Source organism: Hemitrygon akajei, unplaced genomic scaffold, assembly GCF_048418815.1.
Source record: "Hemitrygon akajei unplaced genomic scaffold, sHemAka1.3 Scf000074, whole genome shotgun sequence".
NCBI lineage: Eukaryota > Metazoa > Chordata > Chondrichthyes > Myliobatiformes > Dasyatidae > Hemitrygon > Hemitrygon akajei.
In genome coordinates, this window is record NW_027331960.1 from 592,644 (window position 1) to 611,417 (window position 18,774).

Sequence of the window (18,774 nt, forward strand, 5' to 3'; positions counted from 1 at the left end):
TGGCTACTGCCAAAGCAATTTTTATAATTTTTTTCTGATACTTATTCAATTTAAATTTCGTTATTGTCCCTTCAATGTCTCCTAATAAAATAATAATGGACTATGTGGGAGTTGTACTCCAATAATTTGTTCCAATAAAAGTCTTAAATTAATCCAAAATGGTTGAATTATAGAACAAGACTAAGTAGAATGTAAAAAAGTACCAATTTCTTGTTTACATCGAAAACATTGGTCAGACATATTTAAATTTAATCTATTTATTTTCTGTGGTGTTATATATAATTGATGTAAACAATTAAATTGTACTAATCTAAGTCGAACATTTATTGTATTTCTCATACTATCAGAACATAATCTTGACCAATTTTTCCATCAATTTTAACATTCAGATCAGATTCCCATTTTTGTCTAAATTTATGAATTTCTAATTTAATTGTCTGCTTTTGAATCAATTTATACAAAATGTATTTTTTTTTTATTTTTCCTTTCTGAATTAATATTTCTATTTTACTAGGTTTTGGCATCAACATTGTTTGCCCCAGCTTTTCTCAAATAGGCTTTTAATTGAAAATAACAGAAAAGAGTGTTATTTGCTATTTTATATTTATTTTTTAATTGATCAAACGACATCAATATACCTCCTTCAAAACAGTCAACTATATATTTAATAATGAATATATTTCCTAGATTGCAATATTTATTTCCAACTTTACCAATACAATTACCTCATAAGTTTTTTTTCAAGAACTGAATAAATATGTAAGGAAATTTCTTTGGAAAGGAAAGATGTCAAGAATATCATTGGAAAATTGACATGTAAATTTGATTTAGGAGGGTTACAACTTCCAAACTTTAAGAATTATTATAAAGCAAATCAACTTAGATTTATTGCGTCTTTTTTTGATGAAGAAAAAACGGCATGGATTAGAATAGAATTAGATAAGACAGGAGAAAATATACCAGAAGATTTTATATATAAATGGGAATCCAAATGGATACTGGAAAAAAAAGAATCTCCTATATTAAGACATTTGATTGATTTCTGGAATAAGGTAAATATGGACGATGAGATAAAGAAATCTTTATTAGCAAAAAGGACTTTAATTCAAAATAGGCTTATTCTTTTACAATGGATAATAAACTTCTCCAGTACCTTGATATTACACTGCCCTTTGGTGTTCAGTTGCCTGTAACAGTTTAGTATAGTTATCCGCGGCCAGTGATGTCTCAATTTCATGATCGATATCTCTGAGTAGCTGAGGCAGAAGGATGTAGTACAAGTTATATTGTTCTTTCAGGTTTCTGCCCCACTGCCTTCCGTTGCGACTTTCTCGCTGTTCGCAAATGGGGAAGGGGGGTGAGACTTGTGAAAATAGTTCTGGGTTCTTTGGTTTTATGCTGGCAGGAGATATGTGGAAACAAGGCTGACTATCATAGTTATAAGCATACGGTGCTGCGTCACTACGTCCAGTACAAAAGACCTTTTTCAAAATCAAGCCCCTGTTTATTATTCTCCGTGAATGGGGATGTTACGTTTCTTTTCTGACAATAATTTCGACATTACATTTAAATGTGGTTAAATGATTGTACATTTCACTCAATCCTTTCACTTTGCTGCAAGCTAATGTGCATCTTACCACTCTCACTTTCCTTTCACAAGCCTTCTAAAACTGATTCGAATGTTGTTCCCACCGTTCCCACGCTCCTCCCAAATATGTTGCCTTCTCATAAAGATGGACAGGTTCTCTTCGATAAGCCACATCACGGAAAACATGAATGCCTCTTATAATCAGTCCTGCTGTTCTTTAGCTTGCTGGCACCGTTCTACGCAATTAACAATTAAGCATTCTTTCGCTCAGGGTTCGGTTACAGTCCTTGCTTCATATTGTCCCATGGTTAATCATCCAAATCTTTCTCACAGCCTTTTAAATTTCCTTCATACATTCATGACCAGCGATGGCTCCGCACTGAGGACAATTCTGCGTTACCTATTTCTCCATCGCAATGTTATAAAGGGAAGTTCTGAGGATGATGTTATAGTTATCGGGGACTTTCCCCAACCCCCCGCCCGCAAATACTGAGCGAGAAAACCCAGTGGCGAATGGATTGCAGGATAGTGATTTCATTTTGTTATTGAATTATTATTTTTCGACCCAGTACGTTAATGCTCCACCAAATCTGTCCGGATTTGAAATTCTGTGACAAGTCAGGATAGAATTTTGATTATGGAAGTTGTTGTGCCTTTCAGAGAAAGAGATCATAACAATTTTAGTGACGCTTTTCTCGGAGAGTGTATGAATCAAAACGAAAACCATTAAATTGAATTCCATAAAGGCAAAGGTGTGAAGATGCAGCTCGCACTTCAGAGGGTAAACTGGAAGGAACCGCTGACGTTGAGTCAGTTGAGCAACGGTGGAGTAAATTTAAAAACGAAAATACCCTTGGCAGAAACCCAGGGTCGTAAAAAAAACAAACAAAAACAATGTTAGCAACAAATCAAAATTCAAATTTGAAAGTAAAATTGATGTTTAAAGTAGATACATTTCTCCACAGACAATCTGAGATGCTTTTTTTTCTGCGGGCAGATCTAGCAAATCTATAGACGGCTACGGTTCAATAACGATACACGTAAAATATTGAAGAAAAGACAACTATAGAAAGTTTAGAGAAAATATAGTAATGATGTTAACCGTAGGGCTTATGAATATATGAGACTTATAATCAAGTCGGAAATTCGGATTACCAAAATGCATGTTGAGAAAGATATGGCCGATAATGCTAAAATTGACCCCAATAAATTTCCCCCAACAATTTATTAGGGGAAAAATAGTCAAGGTGGAAGTTAAATGTATTCGGAATCACAGCGGCAGATTAAATTATGCAAAGAAGGACACAGCCGATAATCTTAACTCAGATTTTCCTACCGTGTTCTCCTGCTAAGATGTTAGCAATACGCCAGTAAGTGTAGGGAAAATATTCTTTTATTAAGTGTTGGCCAGAAGAAACGACAGACTAATCAAGGAGAGGGGAAGCAGTCAAACTAAAAACGTTTGTAGATGTCTCTGTTCCACCCCACTTCTGAAACCTGAACAGATTCTTCCTCTTGGATAACCTAATCAGAGTATTTGAATCTGGACACAAGAAGTTTCACGCAATGACCGGGTTAACCTTCGACCATTCTCAGACAAGTGGCCATTGGTCATGTAAAGGGCGTAGACTGCATTGATTCTTGCTCTGGGAGAACCTAATCATAGCAATTGAATGTCGACACAAGGAACTTCATGTAATGACCAGCTGAATCTGAGAACATTCTCGGAGGAGTAGCTACTTGTTATGTAAAATGACAAAGTATCATAAAGCAATCTGTAGTCTCGGTGGACTCTGTGGGGGTTTCCTCGTTTAACTGATTTGGTCCATTCAGAGTTGAAAGACAGCTGTACCTCTCTGATCATTATCACAAGGAGTGATACCTGCATCAGAAATGACTTTTCCTGAGTGGGCTCGGATAACTCTCTTTGTTCAGCGCTAGACTCGAGTCGGACCACGTGGATGAGGAACAGAAACATATGGGACTGGGTAGACAGCGGTTAGTAACCCAGGATGAAGAATGCAAGAAACGTCAGGAATTCAGCAAGTCTGAAGTACAGGGATTGTTACAATTGGAGTGGACACCTCCAGGAGTACGTATTGGTGATGTCGCCTCCATCTGAGGAGTTTGCCGGGCACCCTGGTTGTGAAGGGAAAACTACTGGGAATTCCGTGTGGAAAATCGCCCAAGGGAGTTGCTGACCAGGAAGTTTCAACAATTAACAAAAGCAGAAGCAGTTGGCTGTTTAATTGAGGATCTGATAGAGTTATAACAAAAAAGCGAAGACAGAACGGCACAGATTGGTTTTGCAAAAGTGATGTCAGCATAAAGTAGCTGTGCGAGCTAGGGTACAACAGGAAACGGTAGAAAATCAACGTGAAGCAGAAACCGAGCGAGATAGATTTGAAGAGTACACAAAATGCTCTAAAAATAGGTAGAAACGTTTAGAGAGAGGGGTAGATGTTTAGAGAGGTATGGGTTTGATGCATCCGAACCAGTTTCAGTTACAGTGTGAAAAACGAGAGAAAGCAGCCCAACTAGCCAAGGATAAAATGGATCGAATATGGAATCAGTGTGGTGATTAAAGATGGGTATGAATGTGATTCAGAAATCAGCACAGGAAAGGAAGAGCAAAACTGGTGATCGTGCGAAGTGTTTAAAGCAGATATTCAAAAGCAGCGGGACCAATTACAGCACAGTGCGGTATGATATGTGCTTTTTGATCTAAAAAGATGAGGAAGGTGAATAGGGAGGGAATTGTTGGTATGATATAGCAGAAATATATACTAGATACGGTTATGATAATTCTGAAGCAACATTTCCCGAGGAACTCCCACCAAAGGTATACCAACAGGAGCTGGTGATACCGTCTGTACTATTGGCACCCCTAGTTAATATCAGTGAGGGCGAGTGGGGCGGGGTGCAAATCAAATCAGAACATAACATGTACTGCACCGTTCGGGGTACAGCAGCTTAAATATACTGTATTGTGTAATGGGACTTGCGTGCTCACGGACGATCCTCGAGAACTTATACAAGCAATTAGTCATCAGAGAGCAATACATGTCCGAGATGGACTGTGTTCCAAGAGGTGCATGGAAAACCATTAGAGATGGACCATTTAGGAACAGAGGCCTCAAATAGATGTTTCAGGACAGTTGTGTCTCAGTAAATTGATGAATCTAAATGGCACTGGAAATGTTTGATCCTTCCGAACCCATTCATACTGAATCATGGGTACTGAGGAAAGTGATTAGAGCGTGGGGAAGAAAATACAAAGCCTGTGGCGACCCACTGCCTAGCGCTCTCGAACGGGCTCACAAATAACCAGCGCGCAGGCACAAAGGCCAGGTCCGCAACAAAGGAAAAAAGCCTGCGGGGGTTTGTGAGTACGTGTCCCTTCGAACATCCGCTCCCGGGGAGGGCGGGATGAGGGAGGCTTTAAAGCAAGGCTGTGAAGTTCAATTAAAATCATCTTTATTTGCAGTTTACCGACTCCGTGTCGTTATTTTAGCGCTGCGTGTAGCACACCGCTACAAGACCAACAAAACTCTCTCTCTCCAGCTGGCAAGAATACAGACACCCTGGAAGCAGGACAATATCGCGAGAGTGATTATATAGCCAAGGCAGGGCTTTGTTTTGACCCAGTTAATTGTATGATTTGGAAGATGCCAACAGGCAAGAATATAGACACCACATGCAGATCCCAGTAGGAAAATATCAGGGTAAAATATGCACAATGGCTGAAATGTGGATAAAACCGGATGAAATGAGCGATGATCAGACGGTGCAGCAAATTATTGCACAGACCTCAAGAGCATTTTCAAGGCACACGCATTACTGCGGAAAGGGAGCTGGCAGCTTAAACATCAAGGGAGAAATCCCTAGTCAAAGAATCAATATGGTTTCCAAACAAAAAGCAGATGTAAGTACGGTAATACAGAGTTTGCGACAGTAAGCAGTACTGACGCCAATCGCCGCCACTAATAACTGACCCATATGGCTAATGACAAAACCAAGTGGTAACTGGAGGTTCACAGTAGATTATCGATAGCTGAATAAATGAATTCCGTTAACAGCCCCAACTGTAGCAACTAACCCGGAGTCAGAGGTCAAACAGAATGAAAGAGCGCAATGCTTGACAGTTTCGTTAATAAATAAAGGATTTTGCATGTTCCAGTCGAAAAGTGTGTCAATGCAAGTTTGCATTTACCTTTCAGGGACTGCAGTATACATGGACTGCCCTACTAGAGGGGTTCCACCATTCCTCGCTATATTTCAACAGCGCAGGGGAAGGTATAAAGTGTTTTTCAAAACTCGAGTGCTTGGAACAATCTGTAGATGATCTACTCCTGAAGACTGAAACAAAGTGGGAACTTTATGGGCTATTGACAGAACAAATGCAATTATTACTTGCATTGAGACTAAAGGTAAACCCTAAAAAACAGAGGTGATGAAACAAGTAGTTTGTTATTTGTGAATGATTTGACATTGGGAAAAAGAGAAATTGAAAAGCGAAGAGGAGAATCTGTGATGAAACTATCTCTTTCCGGACAGCTGAAAGGGCTGTGCATACTTCTGGTGCTGGTAGGTTACTCTAGGGATCACCTTGATGGACTTTCCAGTAAGGCAGTAAGGCAATGAATCATTCTCATTGCAGGTGGCGACAACTGATACCACCCCTTACTAATGCTGTTACAGGAGACGGATGGGAACTTAAAACAAGTTTTGTATGCATTACGCATGCTGTCAACAAACGAACAGGAGGATGCTGCTTTTGAAAAAAAAAACACATTTGTTTACGGTTCTCTGGGCGATTAAGCATTTCGCCTACATAATGGAATTGAATCCACTTCCAATATTAACAGGGCACTCCCGCTTACAATTACTGATAGATGGAAGGATTCAAAATGCTTCAACAAGCCAAAGCAAAGTCATTAGATGGTGAATGAAGATCAGATAAAGTAATAGCTGAGAAAAAAAGACACAAAGGAGAAAGAAAAAATCATTTTATTTTTTTATAGATGGTTGATGATAAGAGGAGAAACGTATGCCTCTATGATGGTTACGAATCCCCGTTGTTCCCTTCAGGTGTAGCTACGGTGGAAGACCCGTCAGAAATGCCCTGATGCGCCACTGCAGGAGGAAGACACGGAGGGTCATCCTAGCTTATACTGCACCTGCTGCCGCAATACCAACCGTCTTCGTCGCCCAGCAAGACCACTCAAGACTGTGGATCTTGTGTGAATTTCTATTAGCTGAATTTTATACTTAGAGGAGAAATTCAAAATATGGATATCGTTGGAATGTGTGTCAGTGTATGGCGAGGTTACGCCGGGACGTCATCACTTTGATCAGTTGAGGCTGCAGAAGCAACAACATTATCAGTCGGGTTAACGACTACTAATGATTTTGTCAGACTGGCCAGCAGTGATAACATTATTACAGCTCAGTGATGTTTCATAAGAAGCGGTGATAATACTGGCCGGACTGTGACGTGCCAGTATACGTACAGACTATTTTGCATACTGAACGGTAGTGATTTTTTTTTTTACAATAAACCAGACCAGTAACAGTTCCGGGCTTCGTATCTTACAGTCAATATGCCTACTTCATATTCGGCGACCTCCAATCCAAATCCAGGTATTGGATCTCCAGTAGCTCAGACAGATGACCGTGAGTGAGGCTTGAGGAGAGTTTGCGCACATTCATCCGGCTGTGTGTCACATTACTGCCCATCTGCAGTGACCTCTTTATTCGGTTCCTTACAAAGTTTTATCTCATTCGTGCAATATTTATAAATCATTTCAAAATCTTCTAGAAAAGAAAAACTGTCTGATTTTTATTGTACACAAACATATGACTGAGCGTACTCCGTAGTTGTGCAAGTGTCGAACTATAACGGTTTAACATCATCTCAACTTGACTGTAATTAACTTGCTTAGTGATGTACAACAATACTCACTGGTAGTTCCACCCCGCCTGCTTGAAGCAACAAAAACATATACATTGATCTCAAGTGTACAGCACAGTACTTAAAGGTGAAGTATACCTAACACATGCTTACATGAATACAGGGTAATTTAACAATTATTTTGATTTTAGTCCTGGTTTGGGACATTAGACTAAAACATATCGGTTGTGTAAAGGTGTTAGTGATGAAGGCTCGGCAGTCTTACGTTCCCCGGTGGTTTCCTTCATCTGAACCTTCTGAATAGAAGCTGAACCTATTTTCGCCTTTGTGGTTGTTTAACAGGGAATGCACCGAACGATGTCCGGATTTATTTTCCAGTGAAAGGCTAAATTAGTGTGTAACAGTGCTTGCCAATAAAGAAACCGGGTTTCCCTTAGACATACGAAAAAAATGTGCTGGTGATTCGAAAGATTAACACGGCCCAATGTGATAACAATAAAAAGAGTGAATATTTCTCCTTAACCGCCGGGTCACTCCTGATATCTCTGCGCGAAGAACAACAAAAGCCCAGATTCCATGTCATTATGTTCCCCTGCTCTTTCGTTCTCTCGGCGGTACATTGACCGTACATTTCTGTCCTCTGAACTGTCCTCTAAAGTCCAGACCGTAATACGTTGCATAGAAACGCTGAGCACATCACGTGACCATCTCCTGCCGTGCAGAGTGCGATAACCGTCAGTATTTATGGCACATTTGAGATATTGATGCCGCTGTCTGAAATTTGAGTAGATCAGAATTTTATTTGCTGCAAGGGTGCGGACATTCACGACTAAAAACATGACCAATACGTCCTGATATCTGCTGACAGTCTGGTCAGTGATGACTCGACATCACTACTAACAGTGTGATTGTGCCAAGGAGCATTTTAAAAAAGAGCGATATTATTATGGTATTATAGTTTTATGGTCAGAGATCTTGTTTTCCCAGTTTCCATGATGAGCCTAGACAAAGCAATGAAATTACCAGCATACTGAGAGATGGTTTTGAATAAACAGTGATATTTTTAGTGTGAGACATTGTGGGACCGAATAAGCTGTGATAATAACATTGCAGTATTGAGTGAACAGGACAAGCAGAGACATTTTCTATGTTGTCGGTGGCATGTCAGAGGAAGCGCTGATAACACCAGTGTGGTCAGTGATCAGCCTGTAGATCTGTGACAGTCCTGTTCATTGCAGGAATTGATCGTTTGGAAGCAGGGAAACATCCCTAGTTGTCTCTTCACAGCCTGGAAAGGGAATGAAATTATCTGTCTTGTAAATATAATCATTTTCAATCTATCTATCTATATATCCACCTATATATAGGCACATTGGCGAGACACTGAAAAAAACCCTTTCTTTGAAATAGCCGTAGTGGCAACCTCTATGGATAAAACAGCATCATAGCTGGAAAATAAGGTGCACGAGAAATAACTGAGAATCATGCAAGATAAAATCCCGAAAGAATATCGATGTTAGCACTGTCTTTGGTGCTGCTTGATCTGGTTTGTTATTTTAATTCCTATTAATCTTTAATTATTTTTGTTGGTGTCCGTTGTCCGTCGTTTCTGACAATAGTCTAAACATGTGGGGAATAATTTCATTGTAAAAAAAAACCTTTTTCTCATGGGCAGTTTTATTCTTTCGGGCTTCAGAATCTTGGCTCAATGGTAGGAATAATGGTCCAGATCGGCGACTCCCTCGGTTGCGGTGAAAGCAATGACGCATTCTGTGCCTTGTTTTGCCCTTCACTCTCAATGAAGTGTTGCAGCATCGCCTTGTTGGTCTTTGGATCTTATAGTTGTCAGCTTCCCAGTCCGGGAAATGGTTTCGCTTGCTGGGGTAGGTAAATCCCTATCTCACCAGTCCTGGAGGTTTCCAGCTATCACCACTGGTTTAGCCCGCCTGTCTTAGGGGTGTACCAGGGTGTTGCCACTGTCGCAGGCAAACCGTTACATTGAGCCATGTGAGAGCAGGGTGGCAGGCGCAGACCAACTCTGGACAAGCTGCCCCTGTGTGGAGCACTACCTGCCCTCCACCAGAGGTTTCAAACAAATTGTTCCTTATAGACCCCACATCTGGCTTCCTTGGCTGCGTAAATCCAGGAGAGCCTCTCCCCGTTAATGCCAAACACGCTGGTGAGATTGAACGGCTCTCCCACGTCAAACCGCAGTTTTGCTACGCTGTTACAAATTAATGGCACGAAATAACAGACAGTGCACTGCATACGATTAAAGGAATTATATTTTATTGAAGGATATGTGGTGAAAGCAGGCGAGTGGGGGTGACTGGAGGAATTGGATCACCCCGTGATTGAATGGCGGAGCAGACTGGATGGGCCGAATGGCCTGCATCTGCTGCTATGTCTTATGGTCTTATTGATGAATCTTAACTTAAGGGATAGAAAATAAAACAAAAAGAACGTAGCCCATTCTAATTAAGCAGTCAAATGTGCACAAGTTGGAGCTCATCTTGTACTTCTCGGTCACACACGCGCTGCCCCTCGGTCTGCGTGGAAGCTCACTCTACCTTCCGGACAAACGGGTCGACCACCGGATCGCATCCTACGACCGGTTCTCTTCAGCGTCTTCGCTCTTCTTAGCCCTTTGAACAACAGCCCCAAGACCACACAGTGTCCCTCACCAAAAAAAAAAAAAATCCCCCGGTTTCTGGCATCCTACTTGAATGGCCCACTTTGCTCATCATCCTCATCTTCAACAATGATCCGAACAGGCTGAAAGAAGAATACGGAGAACAACACATTCCAACACATAAATTGACCCTTCGGCCTGAAGCTCGGACAGAAACCATTGAAGGACCAAACAAACCATCTTCACACGCTTGACGTTTGCCGTATTTTCTGTATCTTCAAAGATTAATTATCATTATTTTGCAGGTTCTAGTGTTCTGATTTTACACAAAATTCCCCGGCCTTTGCTTTCTTTTAGTTTGAAGTGTCTGAATAAAATTGGAAGTCAACGTGCGATTCTCACACGGGGAAAATGTAGTAACTCAAAAATGTTTCGAGGGGACATAAACAGCAGTTTTGGTGTTTCAGCGCGTACTTTCAGTGCGAATGTAATGTATATTGCACTTTATGGTATTTCATTCAGTCTCGCTGGCAAACATTAGAGCAGCCTGGGAACCTGCGGACAGATCACTGATATTAGTTTCTGCTTCTGTTCAAACGGAGTATTGATGGAGAAATGGTGGTAGAGTTGTGGCAGCTCTGGCTCAAGTCTTTAAATTTAAATAGATGCACCACACGTCACGTGTATGGTGTAAAGTGGTGAAGTCTTTCCCTGGGAGTGGTTCAATGCCTCATATCGGACATCTCGTGTGTGTGTGCAGGAAAAGAACGTTCAGCAATCGGTCCGCAAACTGCAGCTAATGGCGCGTGGGCTTGTAACTTTCTTATTATCAAAATCCCTGGAATATTGCTGTCGATCTTCCTTACATACTTACCATAACAGACGTACAACGTGCTTTATTGTGAAACATGTCATCAGTTGTTACTTCCGACATTCAAGTTATTAGAAGCGACTAGAACGAGCGAAAGGAAAAATAATCCTAACCCCACTCCCCCCCCCCCAATAACGTGTACTTCATTTCACCTGCCGAGCCAATGTCCCACTCTCAAAGTCGGAAGCGAATGTGGTCGGCGGAATGTGAGAAAATAAATCTGTTTGAAGTTGATTGTCCATGCTGATTATTCAGAATGATGGTCTATGTTAGAAATGACACTGATCAGAAAAGGTCCCACTTCAGCAGCAGAAGTCGGGTGTCTTGGAAATTTACCTTGCTAACGTTCATATTATCTTTTGTTTAAAAAGTTAATAACTTGTAACATCCCTTGGAGGAAAGGAATTTATGGCACGGTGCGGAGTGAAAAACACTTTAATGTCAATGTTTAAGTAGCTGTTTGTCTCTAATGTCACTGACGTCATAACCACACTAATTGCCTCAGTGGAATTACTCTGACTTGCATATAACTCTGTAAAACCGATCACCAGTCTATATGAGCAGTGGAATGTTCCGTGCAACTGAAAGCTGCAACTGACGGAATATGGGATATTCAGCGATTTACTACATCGCGGGCATTTTCTATCCTACAATTGTAGCGATCAGTATCCCTGGTAAGGTATTGGAACTGGTCACTCTATGTATGGTGCCGTCGTCTTGCTCTTGTTCCGCTGCACTGTTTGTACTTTTACTGAGCACAGATGATACCTTCGTCTGAAATCTGTTTCACGAATTGAGAATTCAAGCATCTGATAGATTTGCTATTCAGTCTCCATATTTTTTCAACGTGATGTTATTTTGTTTGTCTATACGTTGGTGGCGATATTGCCATAGTTTCACATTTTCAGCTTGCTCGGCTCTCTCAAACAATAGTGGTCGCTTTTCCAGTTCGGAAGCTTTTTTTCAACTGCCCGGCCAGTCGAATAGCTGCGCTCAATTATACCTTATGCACTAAATTATACCTTATGCATTAAATGTCATAATTTCACTACAAGCAATTCCTTCAGCAATTTTACGTCAAATCATGGAAATCGTTGTGTTTATGGGGCGAGCGACCGGTCACCGGTACATGAGTCGGGGAATATCAGATCCCTGCTTCCTAGCTGTTGGAAAGCCGCAAACCCACTGCCACTTCTGTCTATTATTGTCCAACCGGAGCGCACGGACAATCCGCACAAACTGAATTTCTGCTTTTCACTTTCTAAATAACTAGACGCTGCATAGCATTGGTAGAATGGTGGGCATTCAGACATTTGCAGCAAACGATAATTCTGTGTTGTGTTATTTTTTTCTTTCACTCTCCAAATTTCCTGTAGTTAATTTAACGGCGATTGTGATCCTATCTCGGGGAAAATGCGGACTCTCCAAATGCATCACCCGTTACCTGGTTGGAATGGCAGCAGCGGATATGATGGTCGTTGTATTTTTCGGTTTACTGCAAGAGACCAACAATATCTACGTTTATTCCAGATCCCTGCTCATCACTCCTGTATGCGCCGTTATTGGTGTATTTTTTCTTGTGACGAGAGACTGTTCTGTTTGGTTTACGGTCAGTTTTACCTTTGATCGCTTCATCGCAATATGTTGTCGAAAGCTCGGGGAACGATACTGCACTGAGAGAACAGCAACGGTGGTTATCGTGACCGTTATTGTATTCAGCTGTGGGAGATGTGCCCCGTTTTACTTTGCCATTGAGCCTTATGTCATTATTGACAACGTGCCGTGGCGTTGCGCCCTCACTCATGAATACGCTACTTCACCCGTGTGGAAAGGAATGGAATTTCTAGATGGCATTTTAACACCGTTGCTACCAATCGGCTTAATTCTTGTCTTCAATGGGTTAACAGTAAAACATATAATTGCGGCAAATAGAGTCCGCAGAGGTCTTCGGAGGAGCAGAGATAAAGAGAAAGATACTGAGGTGGAAAACCGTAGAAAATCGATGATTTTATTGTTTGCAATTTCAGCTAATTTCATATTGTTTTGGATGCCCTATGTAGCTCATTCCCTGAAATGGCAAGTGGAAAATTACTTTTACCAGGACAGATATTTCAGTTCCCCTGTATATATACTACAGCAATTTGCGGCAATGTTCCAAATTCTGAGTATGTGCACCAATACTTGTATCTATACACTGACACAGAGGAAATTCAGAAAAGAATTGAAGAATGGAGTGAAGTGTGTGTTTACGTTAAATGGCCATCTCTGTAGATAACTCCCACTCCAAATGCAATTCGACGGAGTTTGAAAATTAGTAGATTTCGCAAATATGTCATAAATTCAAACATTTATGTCCCTGGCCATCATCAAAATAATGAATTCCAAACTATCGCAGAGAGTTGACAATCATCCGGGAGATGGTACCGCAACATAAAATGCAGAACCAACAGGCTCCGTGACAGTTTCAGCCACCATGTCATCAGACTGATTAACTCACGCTGATATCAGTGTTTTCCTGTGTTACGTTGACTGTTCGGTTTCTTACAATTTTACATTTCTAGGATTGCACATTGTACATTTAGATGGAGACGTAACCTAAAGATTTTTATTCCTCATGTATGTGGAAGAAATAAAGTCAATTCAATCTCAAGGGGAGGAATGACTTCGGGATATCTCGGGGTTCAGATGTTTCCAAATGTTCAGAGTCGGGTAAAAGAGAGTAAACGGAAAACCTTTTAAACACAGGGAGAGTGTGATAGTGACACAGCTGCGAAAGGGAGGACACTGTGAAGGAATTGTATGTTAATAGACTGTGATTGGAACTCAGAAGTAGGAAGGGAAGCGACACTCGTTTGGGAGAATTCTGTAGAGAGTTTCCTTCACCAAAACGAAAACAACAACCAGAGACAGTGACTGATCCGGAGATAGATTTTGGACTGGTGCCATTTTGATATGGTTGTTGTCACAGGCAAATTAAACTTCACCGATATTCATGGGCACTTCGTCTGTTTACAAAGGTTTGGACGTGACAGAATTTCTCGGTTCCGTCCGAGAAGGAGTCTTATCACAATGAGCGGGCTGGCGGACTAGCGAACAGTCCATCCTAGATCTGGTACCGGAAAGTGAAACGGGTTGGGTAACAGATCTCTTTGCGGGTCAGCATTTCAGAGCGATAGAGCGCAGCTATTCGACATTTACTAATACCTTACACTGGGGTAGGAGCAGACAGTATAGAATGTATTTAATTGATGCTATTTGATAGGAACTTGGTAGACAAATTTGGGACAGATTTTGTTCCTTCTAATCCACAACGGAAATATGGAGGTTTTTAATGGGAGACTAGATTGGGTTTCAGTCTAGGCTTGTTTCATTGAGGCGGGAACCTAAAGTCAGCCTGGTTAGAAAGAGATAAGGATCACATCTTCAAGAAAAAGAAAGGAATATATTTAAGGTTTGGGAAGAAAGAATCAGGCAGGGCTATGGAAAGACACAGTGTAGCCAGGAGGAATTTAACAATGGACTTTGAAGAGTTCGAAGCGGGCATGAAAAGGCCTCGAAGGTTTAAAACAGGAGAATGACCAGATAGAGAGTGGGAGAGATGAGCGATAAAAGAGGAAGCATGTGTCTGGAGTGCAAGGAGGCAGTGAACGTCCTTACCCATACTTTGCTTCAATATTCACCAGTGAGCACGACATTGATGAATGTGGATACAGCGAAACACGACGGATGTGCCGGTACATGCAAAAGTTCAGAATTACGAGCTAGAAACAGGGAAAACATGAAAATAACTCTTTCCCCGTTGCTACAAGGGATGTAATTCAGGTAATCAGAGAAAGCGAGCGAAGATGTTGCTGCGCTTTAGGACATGACATTGGAGTCATCACTGGCCACAGAGAACGGCAAATGTTATTTTTCTTATCAAGAAATATAATGTAGTCCTGAGAGTTACAGGCCAGTGAGTCTTCGGTCAGTGGTGGGCAAGTTTTACGAAAGGTTACTTAGAGACAGAATTTATGAGTATCCGGAGAAACGCATCCTGGTTGCGGAAGGTCAGCATGGTTCTGTGAGGACAGGTCGTCCCTTATGAGTCAGTATACTTTCCATGAAAAAAGTGAAACATTGGTCGATGAAGTCAGAACAGTCGTGGTAAGGTTAATGGTTAAGGCTAATGGTTAAGCTGTTTGACTTGGTTCCATGTGGAGCACTGATTCAGACCTGGGATCTAGTGAAAGCTGGTTGCATAGATTCAGAACTGGCTGAGTAAGGGAAGTCCGAGGAGGCAGTGGATGGAGACTTTCCGCACGGTAGGTCTAATCAGCGGAACACTCTACAACTATATCTGGACTGTGATAAGCTATTAGAGTGTTCTGAGAAACAGACATTAATTTGACCATCCTGCAGCACTGGGATAATTTACAGTAATTTAGAGTCATAGGTGATGATGAAAGCAAAATACTGAATCCGGACTGAAACTGCACGCTCTCTAAACTGAAATCCCGGGTACTTATTAAATGGCAGATGCTAAGATCACATCAAAACAATCTTTTCCAATGGTACCCTGCAACTCAAAACCAGAGGTTCCATGTCTTCTGCAGCATCCTCTGGTGCTTCCCAAATAAATCAGCCTCCCAGAATGCGAATTTCAGTTCTGACAGAACACACGCCCATACAATTACCGGTAGACGGAAGGACTCAAAATGATTGAGTAATCCACAGAATAGTCATTAGATGGGCATTGTTGTTGCAAGGAATAACTATTAGTGGAAAGTGTATAAACACAACCTTAATCTTAGCCGATAAACTGCTGTACCAGGGAAGTGAAAATATGTCTCAAGGTATGAAAGCAAATGATCTCAAGGATCTGTTTGTATCAGAAATAAAAAAAAGAAAAGGGTGAAAGATCAGATAAAGTAATGACTGAGAACAAAGGCACAAAGGAACAATTATTTTTGTATGTATTTCCTCAGCAGTACAGGATGGTGAGAGGAGAACTGGGTGAGGCACATTTGTAGAGGATGAACATGACCAGGATATGTACACTATAGCATAAAACTACCGAAACCCATGAGTGCACAGGCAGCTGAATTGGCAGCTGCAGCATACCAGGTTAGAGCCAGAAAGTTTTTCACCAGAGTCTGACATACAATCTGATCGTATGTAGTTTGCAACAGACTTACAGAACATTTGCCTCTGTGGGCAGCCGGAGGGCTTGTTTCAACTGCTCGGCAGCTCCTCGCATCTGTTCTGCTATTGCAATATATATTTAAGGAGGGAAACGGAAATAATATGGATTCATAAAGGGAAATTGAAAAGTTGACGAATTGTTGGAACGTGAATAATAGCTTCTGGTTCCAGAAGGAGGAAGAAACCAAATGACCCGTTGGTACCATATTGCATGGGGACACCAGGGATGCAAACACTCCACAGAAAAGGTCAGGAAAGTGGGCTGGTGGCCTAAGAAGGAGGATGGTGTTGATATTCTGTGAAAACTTGCTTGATTTGTGCATAATTTAATCCTCACAGAAATGTAAGGACAAGAGTCTTTCAACACATCAGATCGGTAGAAGGGCCTTGGACTACTTTACAAATAGATTAAATTATTTTTCTTACCGCCCGCCCCAGGAGGATACAGATATACCGTGGTAAGAATAGATAGCTTTATGACGTGGGTGAATAAATATTCACTTGCTGGGTCTAGCTCGGAGTATCGAAACGGAATAAGGCACACAAGCTTTCTCAGCTATGACAGACACAGCAAAGGACAATTCAAAATCTTTTCGGAAAGGATAGTCACTTGCTGGGGACAACCCCGGAGTACACAAATGGATTAAGGCGCACATTTCACAGCCCAGATAATGGAAGATGTCATGGCACTTTCATAAACTCCGTAGACCGCAATCAAGAGGAAGTGTGGAAAGGAAATGGGGCAACAACATGGGACAGCATTATGCTTTGATGATAATATGGAATACATTAGCATTTTCAACAGGTTACTCCCATTATAAATACATCACAGGAAGGGACATGGAAGGTTTAGAGGAGTTGTTTGGATGAAATTTGTTGGAACACAAAATCAGTGGGTTTGTGGCAGAAATGTTGGTACAACAATGATACAGTCCATGAAAGAGGCCAGTTATGTGGCAGTCCACCAAAAAGGGAAGAGGAAACAGCAGAGAAAAACCTACTTTGACTCAGTGATCAGTCTGGATTCTGAATTGTTCAGGACAAAGAGTGATGATTAGAATACACAAACCTTCATTATTAATTCGAAGCTTTTGCAGGTCTGTTTGAAATTATAGGCAAACCAAGTCCATCAGTGTACAAACTATTGACTTCCACAGATAAAATGTGGGAAGTACTGTATTAACCATCTGAAATTGGTGGAGGAGAAACAGGAATGTTATCACCATCAGTACCAGATGTACATGACGGCCCTGACTTGGGTGACTTGAGAATGGAACAGCTGTTCCAACAATATTCGGACAAGTTCTATCAATGGGTTGATTGTCTGTTCCCTTATCCTGATAAAAAAGGGCAGTTTTGTTAACAAATCAAAAAGAAAGGAAAATATCCGTGTGCTTGTCCTCCTCCACATTTCCGAAACAAAATTGGGTGAGGTGAAATAGACGCCCTGAGTCCAAATACAACTGGGAATCCGGATTGGACGGTCTGGAAAATAAAATAAAATATGGACTTAAAATAACTTAAGATTTTCACTGGAAATAAGAGCAGATATCCCTGTTGTGTTAGAGGTTTCATTCAACATGAAGAAAATATTGTATTTCGTTGCTATGACGTTAACCGTGACTGAGACAGAGTAAGTTTGCTCCAGTGCCAGTACTGCGAACCAATGTGTCAACAGTGATATCACTGCTTGGAAAACACTCAGTGAATAACAAAAAGAAGAAGTATCTTCTCAACGGGCACGTGTGATACGATCTGACAAAGGAAAAGTAGAGGACTGAAATTTATGTTATGCACAGTAATGAAGGAGAACTTCCAGATCCAATGCACTGATACAGATGATTATCTGTGGGAGTATGTTGTTACTCAGTTGCCACCAATCCCTCACTTGACTACAACCTGGACATGTGTTGTGTAGGAGGCAAGGGAGATAATCCATCACTGGACGGAACACACTGAACAAATTAACGCACTTGCCGGTAAGGCAAATGAACTATTCAGCTACCAAGGCTTTTGGAATAAGTTTTGGAATTGGGGGACAAACGTTCAAATATATCCGTGGATAAGAATAGTAACATATGCTGCTGTAATACCAATTTAATATACCCCCATAATTGATTGCTCAGTGTATATCAACCGCGACGATGGAAGGCAGAAATAATGGGGGAAAAAATCGGGCATAATTATTTCACGAAATAGCAGAGAATGCCGTCAGTATAAATTCGGCAAACTTAGTTAGTGAGCGTTAGTACTTTATATAGAATGCAATTGTTCAATTTGGCTCCATAGGAGTCCTCTGGGCAGCCAACTGAATGAGAAGCAACCTGTAATCTCGTTAGAGTCTTCTGGTGTCGTCTCTTAACTGGCCTGGACCAATCAGAGTTAAAACAAGTAAACAAAGCAGGGGTAGGCAGAGCTATGATATTATGTTGGTTGTATTCCTGTACAATGACCAGTGAAAAGGTGACCCAGATAGCTCAGGTGACGGAGAGCCAATGGGATGGAGATCCAAGAGTTCAAATAATGAGAAACACTGTAAGTATCCGGAGCACCCAATACGCCTGGATGATAGCACTTCAGCAACG

At 41.2% G+C, this 18,774-nt stretch overlaps 1 protein-coding gene across 1 annotated transcript in view; it reads left to right on the top strand.

Moving 5' to 3' along the window:
* The window catches only part of LOC140722306 (uncharacterized), a 532,443-nt gene that overhangs the window by 297,745 nt on the left and 215,924 nt on the right, over positions 1-18,774 (top strand). The window lies entirely within an intron of this gene.